General features: G+C 45.0%; 1 protein-coding gene across 2 annotated transcripts in view; it reads left to right on the top strand.

Annotated features, from left to right (window-relative positions):
- Positions 1-13,199, top strand: part of PSD3 (pleckstrin and Sec7 domain containing 3) — an 857,533-nt gene that overhangs the window by 263,389 nt on the left and 580,945 nt on the right. The gene's annotated exons all lie outside the window — the stretch shown is intronic.

Below are 13,199 nucleotides of genomic sequence, written 5' to 3' on the forward strand. Positions count from 1 at the left end.
GGGATGCACTCTGTGTTCCTAGATATCAGCTGGCACCACTAGCCTCTCCTTGAAGCACAAACCTAATCAAGCTGCATAACAGGCAGTCAACTTGGTTGACTCTACAATAAATTGTCCCCTACAGGAAAGCCATTTTAATTCGCCCCTGCCCTGCTGCCTGCCGATCTGTGCACTAGTAAAGAGAAACCGCTATGTGAAGATAAAGAATCAAAAACTTCCCGGTGTGTCAGATTCCTTGTCCTGCTCTATACTCAGTGGTTTGACCCACTAGCAGGGCTGGTGCTAGATTATTTTGTGCCCTAGGAAAGACCCTAGGAAAGACCAACTACTTGCTTACTTTTTAAAAACATTAGAAAATATTAAAAACAGCCTGTAGCTCAGGTGACACGGAACCACTTTATATCACCTGATATCCATAATGTTTCTGTGCACACTGGACTTTGTGTTATGCCCAGAAGGAGTCTGGTGGTGCACTGCTCTGGGATCACAGAAACCTTGGTCTCTGTATGAGTGCAGAGCCCTGATAACAGGCCCAGGATGTGAGAGCCGATATGGGGAGTGCTGGGCCTTTCTCTTTGAGGTGCTTCCAGTTTTGGAGGCTCCGTGTGACTTCCTGGTACCCTGCCAAGACACAGTGCACTATGGATCATTGGTGCTAAGGTCACCACCTTGGCCACATCATCTGAAAAGCAACACCTGGGCTTTCCTGACCTGGTGGAGAGAATAGCACCCACCAGGGCTCCTCCATGGACCACGAGGTTGAGCTCTTACCCAGTGCCAGCAGGGTGGAGCTCTGTCGAGAGCTTGCATCAGAGGTATCATCTGTGAAGGCGATTGAGGCACAGCCGCCTACAGCAGCACACCCAACAGAGGTTAGTGGTTCTCTAGGACCATCAGAGATACAGCCATCTGCCCTACCTGCTGAGGAACTGCCATAGTCGGGGGGTTGTGTGGGCCTCCAGCCCCTTTTGAGGAGCTCAAGGAGGTTTGCCCAACAGCAGCAAGTAGTAGGATGTAACCTTATGACAGACTGTGTGGGAAAGTCAACGGAAAGTCAGTGTTAGCAAGTCGGCGGAAAGTAGGTTAACCAGCGTCCGTGGCTGCACCCTAGGCAGCAGTCCGCCCTAGGTGGCTGCCTAGTTTGCCAAGTGGTAGCACCAGCCCTGCCTGCTAGCCCCTACATCATTACTGTATCTGGTTGTAATGTAGGGGTCAATGGGAGGAACCACAGCACACAGCGGGGGATTAGGAATTTGTCAGGCCTATGCACTACTGCAGAAGTTGGCGTCGCCAGTAGCAGGAGTAGTGAGTTCCTTGCAGGAAACAATTTATTATAGAGTTATATTTTGGCAAGAAAGTGATTTTAACTGAAAACTAGAGATGATCAAATATTCATGAGTAATAGTCGGCTGAATATAAAGAATCTGAAACTTCTTGATGTGTCAGATTCCTGGTTCCCCTCTGTACTCACTAGCATGACCTGCTAGCCCTTACATCCCTTCTGTCTTCTGCAGTGATGTAGGCATCAATGGCAAGAACCACAGCGCACACCTGGGTATTAGGAAATTGATCAGCTTATTCATTACTGTAGCAAATGGCAGCATTTGAAGAAGGAGAGGTGAGTATGCAATGTCTTCTTTTCAGGGAACAATTTATTGAAGAGTTTTCTTTTAGCAAGAGAGTCACTTTAACTAAAAATGTGAGATGATTTCAAATGCACTCCTGCCTTCCAGTCTGGTGATCTATTTCAGGCCCTTCAGCCATGGTTATATCAGCCCTGTATGTCTTTATAACTGATAAAAAAGCTAGTGGACTGGATCTGGTGATTGGCCAATGGGTTGGGTAATGTTATCCACAAAGTTGCAAATCAACTCACTTCTCTGTTAACCACCTTGAGTTGGAATGCCAGCCAGAACTTTTTTTATATTCTGCATAGAGAAGAGAGTTAGAAATGCTATCCTTGGTACATGTGTACCCAAAGAAGCAGGTTCTGCTTTATCCTGACATCCGTTACAAGTAGAATTTTAGACCTCGTGCAACTGAGCGTTTGCTCAGTTCTTCTGAACTCTTTTTTTTCCTGGCAGGAGAAAAGCTGCTTATAAAAGGGTATTTATCAGAATGCATGTCCATAAGTATGCATTAACACACAAATGTATCTACACGTGTCTATTGTTTATGCATGTAATACGTTTTCCCCCCCCCCCCAAAAGTTCCCCTCCTGAACATGCTGGTGATGGATTTATTTTTTCTGCCTGTAAACGCTCCCCCTCGTTTCTGCCTGTAAACATCTAAGTGTGCATGGACAACATAGGCTTACATAGAAGTGTGGCAGAAAAAAAGTGCCAAACACCTGTAATATAAACTGCATTATAGTACATATTGGTATCAAAAAGTCAGAAAAAAAAGGTGCAACAGGTAGGGGAGCCACAAAGTCTCCACTCTAGCAATCCTTAAAATAAGGCAGGGGAAAAACCTTTAACGCCATTGTGCATGAGACCTTAAAGTGGTTGTAAACCCTTAAGCTGCGTACACACGTGCGGATTGTATGGCCTACTTAGTCCGTTATACAATCCGACGGACAGTCCGTCCTACTTTCGAATGAACGGACTTGACCACACACGGATGCACAAACAGTCCGTCGAAAGCTTGCGCGATGACGTGTACAGCACGTACGACGGGACTAGAAATAGGAAGTCCAATATACAGCAATGCAACCTTCCGCCGTGTAAATCCTTTCTGAGCATGCGCCATTCTTAGTCCGTCGAACTAGCCTACTCACGAGCGGATTGTCCGCTGAAACCAAAGTATGACGGACAGTATTACGGAAATTCCGAAATACTTAGTACGCCAGACTGCACGCTGAAAAAGTCCGCTGAAGCCCACACACGAGCGGACTGTCCGCTGAAATGTGTTTCGATGGACTAAGTAGGCCATACAATCCGCCCGTGTGTACGCGGCCTTACATATACCCAGTGAAGTGACTGGCCTCAGGTGATACACATAAAACAAATGCTCCTACATAAGTTGTGCCTACCTGTATATCTGAAGCACTTTCTTCTCTACATCTGTTGAAAGTGCTGAATTTTAATGCTTTTCAGAGTGTGCAGAAAAAAAGGGGGTGGGGAGATAAAGTTAGCAAGGAGAGCTCTGACAGCTGATTGGAGGGAAGAGACACCCCCCTCCCCTCTCCACACAGCACTCAAAACCAGAGCTCAGGCTGTCAAGCAGTTGGAGGTCCTTTCCCGTCACCATTTTTCTCTTGGTGTCAGGAAAGGCGACTGTTAGTACAGGCAAATTTACGCAGGCCTATGCTGCAAGCTAGGCCTGTCTGTTTTGATCTGGGGGCTGGGAGTGGTCAGAGTAGCAGTGCGTGTGGCCACCTGTGCTCCAGTTCTGATGCGCCTCCCTTGCTTCCAGGGAGAATGTTCTGTAAAAGAGGCTGGGCCTAGAACTGGAGTAGTAGGCAGCTCATGTGGGAGCCCTGACCAATCCCCAACTGGTATTTGGCAGGGGGTGGGCCTCCTATATAAGCTGAGATAACATGCCACTGGGGGAGAGTTGTCGGCTGAGTGAAGTGGAGGATGGAATACTAGACAGCAGCAGGATGGTACCCCCATCTGGGGGGTGTGCCGATCGCAGGAGAAGGCCCAGGGAGAGCTGTGAAGGAACTTTGCCATTACAAGGTCATTGGCAGTGCCGTTATCATCACACGGTCATTGATAAAGAACTCCTGGAGCAGAGGGGCAGGTGACGCTGTCGGAACTTATGGTCCAGTCAATTTCTCCATCAAGGACTCAAGGCAGAGAAAGGTCGGTGAGTGTACCTCAGTGGAGGGCTGGAGGTACCAGGAAGTCTGTGAACTTTGCTTTTACACGGTCATTAACAAAGTCTTCATCATGACACGGTCAATGATGGGGAGTCCTGGATCAGAAGAGAGACTGTGGGGATATGTGTCAAATCAATGTGGCCTGAGGGCACAGGATTTGCAAGTCGGGCTGGCTGGGAACAGTAGTCCACCATTCAACATGTGCTTTTAAACTACTAGGCCTCCGGGGAGAGTTACTGCAGGCCTCTGGCCTAGTAGCAGCGGGCAACCAGAGCCAGTTTAAAGGATTTATTCAGAGTGGGTCCTTCTAGATTACAGAAGAAGATGTGATGACTATTTTAATAATTACAATATAAGATTTGTCCTGGAGGAGAGGAGTTCTGGGAACATCACCCTTACACAGTAATAATGAGGAATTCTTGGAAGAAATAGTCTGCATAAGCGTACGCATACGTAAGTCCCGCCCACATATGAAAACGGTGTGCAAACCACACATGTGAGCTATCACCGCGAACGTTAGAGCGAGATCAATAATTCTAGCACTAGACCTCCTCTGTAACGCAAAACATGTCACCAGTAAAAAAAATTTAAAGCTTCGCCTATGGGGATTTTTAAATACCAAAGTTTGCCGCCATTCCATGAGCGCGTGCAATATTGAAGCGTGACATGTTGGGTATCTATTTACTCGGCGTATCTTCATCTATAACATAATGCAAAAAAATTAAGCTAACTTTACTGTTTTTTTTTTAAGCATGAAACTTTTTTTTTTCTGAAAAAAACGCGTTTGAAAAATTGCTTGGCAAATACCGTGCGAGATAAAAAGTTGCAACAACTGCCATTGTATTCTCTAGGGTCTTTGCTAAAAAAAACATATATAATGTTTGGGGGTTCTATGTAATTTTCTAGCAAAAAAATGATGAAGTGGTTAAAACATATCTAAACACATCGCTGCACTCACTTCTCCAATGTATCGATGACCGTCATGGTTTTCACATGAGCTGGACTTCAAGCATGGCTGTTTTGGTCATCTCCATTACATGATGGTTTGATGGGATTAAAAAAAGAATAAGGTTCTTTTGTGGGGGTTTTTTTTTTTAGCTCATAGGAAGTGAAAATGTACATGCATTTCTGGCAACATCAACACGATTTTCTATACTTGCTAAAAATATTCTTAGCTTTGACTTTTTCTTCTAACATTGCTACTCCTACGTTTATCCCATGCATTTTAAATTCTCTTTCAGGTGTTTGACTTACTATCTCTGCTGGAAAATTTGTTCCAAGCATCCACTACTCTTTCAGTAAAATATTTTCTGAGGTCAGTTCTAATCTCTCTTCCTTCACAAACTGAGTGGAACTGAACAAACTGCATCCTACCCTAACTACAGTTGAGTTTGCCAAGGAGTGGAGTCTTGGGGACCGGTGCTATTCAACAGGGACCTCCCTCAAAGGTTTTTGAATTCAGGTGTGTCCATCACCCAGGTTGCTTCCCCAGATACAGGCAGATATAGCAGGAACATGGCTCTAGCGAGAAAACAGAGAAACTGGTGGCACCACCGCAGAGAGATGATCAAATGTGTCCAGCTGCAAAGGCCCAGAGGAGCAGAGTTTGTCTAAGCCCTTGTACACACGGTCGGAGATTCCGACGGAATGTGTCCTATCGGACCGTTTTGTCAGATATTCCGACTGTGTGTGGTCTGCATCGGACTGTTTCCGTCGGAATATCCGACGGACCAACTTTTCCAACTTGCTGGTAAAATTTTCAGACAAAATGCTCCTATCGGACATACTCCAATCATGTGTAGCCTACTCCGACGGACGAAGTGCCACGCATGCTCAGATCAAATTCCTAGACCAAAGCTATTGGCTACTAGCCTGAACGTAGTCCCGTTGTAACAAAATAACGTCCTCACGTTATGTACAATCGGATTTTCCGACAACTTAGTCCGACCGTGTGTATGCAACATCACTTCCGGACCTCTTCCAGAATTAATCCGTCGGAATTACTCCGACGGATTTGGTTGTCGGAATCTCCGACCATGTGTACAAGGGCTTATAGAGCATGTCAGAAGTAGCTGTGCTCAACGGCAAAGGCTCGAAGGAGCAGGGTGCAGCAAACAGAGCGTACCAGGGACAGGCATTCTTTATTGTCAAACAACATAGTCCATTGGGACATAGTCAATAAAAATATTAATATATAATGTACTTCAACCTATTTGTCTGCAATATAACAATATCATCAATAGTTTTAAAGAAAGACTTCCTCCACTTCAGTGTGCACTGTGCATATGCCTTCACCCCTAACTGTTTTTAGTAGAGAACCACTGTGCATCACCTCCAAAACAGATGCCACCATGAAGCTTACCAAAATCTTTGACCTTCACGATTCAAGAGGTCTGATAGTGTTGTAAACAGGGTCCACGCAAAGCCCACCAGTACTTGTTTCCTTGGGTGTTCCATTTTTTTCAGTCTGGGCCCATCCGCAACAATAAATAAATAGATAAGATATTAAAATACATCCGTGAAGAATTAAAATTAATCTTACATTTTAAATATACAATTCATTTGATATACAATATTAAACATGAAATATTGCAAGCATTAAAATAATCAGTTATTAGCAATAAAACAATTAACACCCACATCCATATTTAATCCATCAATGTGCCTAGTTGAAAGATCTGTCTAGTCTCCAGTTTGGAAATGTGGGGCCAGTATTTTCCTTAAGGACTAGTTTACACTTGCTTCAAAACATGGCTTCGGACACGCTTTGTTAAAGCTCTCTGAACACCAGTCAAAGCTTGTGACAATAAACAAGATGGTTAACTTACGGTCCTGATTACACCTGCTTTTGCTTGGTGCTTCTATGAGGCTTCAGTGGGGCTTCTATGAGGCTTTGGTGGGGGTTCGGTGGCGAATCGGTGAGTCTTCTTGGGGCTTCAATTGGGCTTTGGTGGGGCTTGAAGCGAGCTTTGCCTTAGACTTCTATGGAGGCTTTGAAGCACCACTGAAGCTACATGGGGTATCATTTTTGAAGCAAAGCCTAAGCCCTTGTACACACGGTCGGAGAATCCGTCGGAATGTGTCCTATCGGACCATGTCGTCGGATAATCCGACTGTATGTGGTATGCATCGGACTGATTCCATCGGAATATCCGTCGGACCCAATTTTCCAACATGTTGGAAATATTTCCCGACCAACTGGGCCGGTCGGACATACTCCGATCATGTGTAGCGAATTTTGATCGGACCAAGTGCCACGCATGCTCAGATCAAATTCCTGCATCAAAGCTATTGGCTACTAGCCTGAATGTAGTCCCACCTACGTCATCACGTTCTGAAAGATCGGATTTTTCGACAACTTAGTCCGACCGTGTGTATGCAACAGTTTCGGACAAGATCCGACGGACAAAATCCGACTGAGAAAATCCGACGGATTTGGTTGTCGAAATCTCCGACCGTGTGTACAGGGGCTAAGAAAAGCAAAAGCAGGCGTAAACAGGACTGTAAGCTAACCATTTTATTTAGGGCTAGTTTACACTTGCTTCAAAACAATGCTTCGGACACGCTTTGTTAAAGCTCTCTGAACAGCAGTCAAAGCTCCTGTCACTAAATAAAACGGTTAGCTTACAGTCTTGTTTACACATTGCTTTTGCTTGCTGTTTCAATGAGACTTCAGTCGGGCCTTGGTGGAACTTCGATGGGGCTTTGGTGAGGCTTTGTGGAGCTTCGATGAGGCTTTGTGGGGCTTTTAATGAGGTTTCGGTGGGGTTTCAGTGGGGCTTTGACGAGGCTTCTGTGGGGCTTTAAGCGAGCTTTGCCATAGACTTCTATGGAGGCTTTGAAGACTCTTTGAAGCACCACTGAAGCTACATGGGGTGTAATTTTTGAAGCTGTATCTTTACAAATATCGTCAAGGATCCCAGGGGTTTAAATTGTGTGGGAATTGATTGTTCAGGAAAAAAAAGGCGAGCCAATGAGAGAAGTTTTACTGGCAGTCTTTGCTTGGACCCTGTTTATGTGTCATTAAACTGCAATCAGACGTCTTTATAGGGCCAAAGATTTTGGTAAGCTGCATGCTGTGATACCCATTTTGAGGTGATATACAACAGTTCTCTACTAAATTCAATTATAGCTGGACCAGTGGAGCCATATACACACTGCAATGGAGAAAGTCCTTTTTTATATTGCAGACAAATAAGTTAAAGGAGGACATTGTATGTTAATAGTTTTTATGAACCATTGAGCATAATAAATAGATCTTACAAAAAAAAATTACGGAAAAAAAAACCACACTTTTAAGAAATGTGTGCATTTGCATTTCTTTTTGCTTTTGTTTCCCATACTAGTCAATGTGAATGCAAAGCAACTGTAGCAGCCCGACTCAGAGGCAGTTTAAAAAAAAAAAAACAGTTATGCCCAGACCTTGTGGAGGTGGCTGTTCACTACAGAGGGCAGCATTGAGCTACTTTTTTTTATCTAGTTACAAGAAGTCTGTCATTCTGTGTGTAGGTCCTGATCAGAGTACTTTGACGAGTTGTATGTGTAAAGTATGGGTAAAGAACTGGTTAAAAGACTGAAAAAATATATATATATATTACTAAACGTCACAGAAAGGGGTGCTTAACCACAGAGAACATTGATGTATAAAATTAAATGCAGGAGCGAAAGAGCTTTGGCCTTACTTCTTTAGGAACATTGGTTTGATCTCCTAATTAAATCAACATTTGTGACACGAAAATTCAAAGTAGCTCATAGAAGCTAAATAGTGTTATCCTATGTGTTCCTTGCACACTACTTTAGGCTATTAGTGTTTTTTGAGCTTCAGCGTCTAGCAGCAGAAAAAAAGTTGTTTTTGTAGAGTTTCTTGGGGAGTTTTTCCAGCAGAAACACTCCTAAATGCTTCTAATGCCGCGTACACACGGCGGACCAGAGTCCGCCGGATAATCCGCCCGTGTGTGGGCTCCGGCTGACTTTTTGTTCCCAAAAGTCCGGCGGACTTAGAAAGAAGTTTTGACTCAAAATTGTCCAACGTACTCGGCAGTCCAGCGGACAATCTGCCCGTCTGTGTGCTAGTCCGACGGACTTTTGAAATGAACGGACTTGCCCACACACGGAGAAAAGTCCGTTCATTTTGAACGCAGCTCCAGGTAGATGGGACTAGTGAAAGAAGTCAATGTCGCCGCCTCCATCGGCGAGATTGATACCTCTCTAGCCCCGTCAGCTGGTATGGACTTAAAGGGGAAGCCCTACACCGAAAAAACGGCGTGGGGGTCCCCCCAAAATCCATAGCAGACCCTTATCCGAGCACGCAGCCCGGCCGGTCAGGAAAGGGGGTGGGGATGACCGAGCCGTACTAGGCCGCATGCCCTCAACATGGGGGGGTGCTTTGGGGAAGGGGGGCCCTGCGGCCCTAGAGCAGTGGTCATCAACCCTGTCCTCAGGACCCACTAACAGGCCAGGTTTTATGTATTACCTTGGGGAGAGGCAGACTAGAATACGGCAATCACTGAGGAGCAAATTATATCACCTGTGATGTAATTCAGTTATCTTGCAAACCTGGCCTGTTGGTGGGCCCTGAGGACAGGGTTGATGACCACTGGCATAGAGGGTTTTGTTTTGCCTTCCTATGGCACAAAACTGCCCCTTTACCTTGCAAGTTCAGTAGCCACAACACACTTTTCTGATCAGAATTAAGGATCCTTGCACCCAATGTTTAGCCCATGTGCGATAAAAATCCTGGCATTTTCATGTGCCATTGAGGCACAGGTGCAGAGGCCAGCCCTGCTGCTAGCTGATTGGTACTTGCATTTAGGACTGCATGCAATCATAGATACAGGTCAAGACTGGCCATAGGGTACACCGGGCTGCATGCTCTAACAAGTGATGGCTAATGCAGAGGTCCCCAACCAGTACCAGTCCACGGCCTGTTGATGATCGCGCTGCACAGCAGGAGTGAAGCGGCTAACACAGACTGTGGTCGCCAATCACCTCCTGCTATGCACCCAAAAAATATCAGATTATGTGAAAGGAGGGGGTTAAGAGAAGAATGGGAGTAGATGGAAGTGTCAGGTGAAGGTCCATTTTCTGTGAAATGTATACATTAATGCATGATACACAGATACTAAGAAAAATGTTTTGGTTTTAATTAAGTAAACATTTTTTAACTGACTCGTTAAAAGAGTCAGTTAAAAAAAAGAGTAAGCTGTCGCATACAGTATTTACAAAAGTGAGTACACCTCTCACATTTTTGTAAATATTTTATTATAACTTTTCATGTGACAACACTGAAGAAATGACACTTTGCTAAAATGTAAAGTAGTGAGTGTACAGCTTGTATAACAGTGTAAATTTGCTATCCCCTCAAAATAACTCAACACACAGCCATTAATGTCTAAACCGCTGGCAACAAAAGTGAGTACACCCCTAAGTGAAAATGTCCAAATTGGGTCCAATTAGCCATTTTCCCTCCCCGATGTTATGTGACTCGTTAGTGTGAGCCCTTGTACACACAGTTGGACATTCTGACAACCAAATCCGTTGGATTTTGTCCAACGGATTTTGTCCGAAACTGTTGCATACACACGGTCGGACAAAGTTGTCGGAAAATCCGATTGTACATAACGTGATGACGTTATTTCGTTACGACGGGACTATGTTCAGGCTAGTAGCCAATAGCTTTGGTCTAGGAATTTGATCTGAGCATGCGTGGCACTTTGTCCATTGGAGTAGGCTACACATGATCAGAGTATGTCCGATCGGAGCATTTTGTCAGAAAATTTTACGGACCCGTTGGAAAATTTGGTCTGTCGAATACTCAGACGGAAACAGTCCGATAGAGACCACACACAGTCGGATTATCCGACAAAACGGTCCGATAGGACACATTCCGTCAGAATCTCCGAGCATGTGTACAAGGGCTTACAAGGTCTCAGGTGTGAATGGGGAGCAGGTGTGTTAAATTTGGTGTTCTCACTCTCATTCTCTCCTACTGGTCACTGGAAGTTCAACATGGTATCTCATGGCAAAGAACTCTCTGAGGATCTGAAATAAAGAATTGTTGCTCTACATAAAGATGGCCTAGGCTATAAGAAGATTGCCAAGACACTGAAACTGAGCTGCAGCACGATGGTCAAGACCATACATCGGTTTAACAGGACAAGTTTCACTCAGAACTAGGGTTGCCACCTGTCCGGGATTCACCCGGACAGCCCGGACATATTATTCAGACCAGGCTGTTGCTTCCCCAAGTAAACAACAGTCACACACAAATCTGTGCCATCCAGTGGCTGTCTAGGGGCATGTTCAACATCACTGGAGGGGGGGGGGGCAGGGAGATCATTTCAGCAAGAGCAATTTGGCCATATCCACAGTTCAATGCGGCACGCTATGCGCACCGCATTACTACTCTCCTTGGGGCTTCCACAGGGGCCCCAGGCCACTAAAGTGTTTGTGTTTGGCTTGAAGAAAAGGTGGCAACCCTACTCAGAACAGGCCTCACTATGGTCAACCAAAGAGGTTGAGTGTATATGCTCAGCGTCAAATCCAGAGGTTGTCTTTGGGAATTAGATGTATGAGTGCTGTCAGCATTGCTGCAGAGGTTGAAAGGGTGGGGGGGGGGGGTCAGCCTACCAGTGCTCAAACCATACGCCACACACTGCATAAAATTGGTCTGCGTGGCTGTCGTTCCAGAAGGAAACCTCTAAAGATAATGCACAAGGAAGCCTGGAAACAGTTTGCTGAAGACAAGCACACTAAGGACATGGATTACTGGAAGCATGTCCTGTGGTCTGATGAGACCAAGATAAACTTATGTTGTTCAGATGGTGGCAAGCATGTGTGGTGGCAACCAGGTGAGGAGTACACAGACAAGTGTGTCTTGACTACACTCAAGCATGGTGGTGGGAGTGTCATTGTCTGGGGCTGCATGAGTGCTGCCGGCACTGGGGAGCGATGGTTCATTGAGGGAACCATGAATGCCAACATGTACTGTGACATACTGAAGCAGGGCAGTATTCCAACATAACGACCCCAAAACACACCTCCAAGACGACTACTGCCTTGCTAAAGAAGCTGAGGGTAAAGGTGATGGACTGGCCAAGCATGTCTCCAGACCTAAACCCTATTGAGCATCTGTGGGGCATCCTTAAATGGAAGTTGGAGGAGTGCAAGGTCTCTAACATCCACCAGCTCCGTGATTTCATCATGGAGGAGTGGAAGAGGACTACAGTGGCAACATGTAAAGCTCTGGTGAACTCCATGCCAAAGAGGGTTAAGGCAGTGCTGTAAAATAATGGTGGCCACACGAAATATCGACACTTTGGGCCCAATTTGGATATTTTTACCTAGGAGTGTACTCACTTTTGTTGCTAGCGGTTTAGACATTAATGGCTGTGTGTTGAGTTATTTTGAGGGGGCAGCAAATGTACACTGTTATACAAGCTGTACGGTCACTACTTTACATTGTAGCAAGGCGTCATTTCTTCAGTGTTGTCACATGAAAAGATATAATAAAATATTTACAAAAATGTGAGGGGTGCACTCACTTTTGTGAGATACTGTGTGTTACAATACTTATGTTCTGTTTTGATGTGTTTTCATTCCAGAACTGGCTTTATTTAAATAGCTCGTCCAGGTACTATAATTTCTCATTTGGCTTCTGTAGCGTTTTTATTGGAAGTGAATTGCTTAGTATTGTTTTGGACTTTATACTTTCCAGAAGAGAAGGGAGTAACCAGTCTCAATTTTTCCAGCCCTCACTGAGTTTAAGAAATATATATATATATTTTTTTCATTTTGTTATTTAGAAAAAGAAAAATTTAACAAACGTCTATTCTTTCTTGCCTTGTGCAATGGAATTCCAGAGAGCGGCCACAAGCCTCCTTTTTTTGGGCCCCCGCCAGTGCTTCTGGCCCCTTCCCTCTGTCCATTGCCATGGGAGCACTCGTTAATGCTCGCACCCGAGCCCCACTGCTGCGTCCTTTGACACAGACAGCGGGACTCTGCTCCCTCGACACTGCCTTTGATTGACAGCACTGGGAGCCAATGACTCCCTGTGCCCCAGCAAAGCCAGTGAAACCTGGAAGTGAGGGGAGAGAAGAGATGTAGACATGCATGGCGCTGGATCAAATGAGGGCTCAGTTAAGTAAAATATGGGGTGAGGGGGGATACTGGTACCGAAACATTTTTTACCTTAATGCAAGGAATGCATTAAGGTGAAAAACATTTAGGCTTTAGAACTACTTTATAGTGTTGCTAAACCCACAACAGTAAAACCAGTCTGTATATGCAGTAAAGCATGCTTGTTATATTCACTGTGGAACCTAAGGGGTGCTCAATTTGGTATGTATTGCTAAAGCATTTTTTCCTTGGGACC

This window comes from Lithobates pipiens, unplaced genomic scaffold (genome assembly GCF_037356315.1).
Source record: "Lithobates pipiens isolate NorthernLeopardFrog02 unplaced genomic scaffold, aLitPip1_a1.2 Scaffold_13, whole genome shotgun sequence".
Taxonomy (NCBI): domain Eukaryota; kingdom Metazoa; phylum Chordata; class Amphibia; order Anura; family Ranidae; genus Lithobates; species Lithobates pipiens.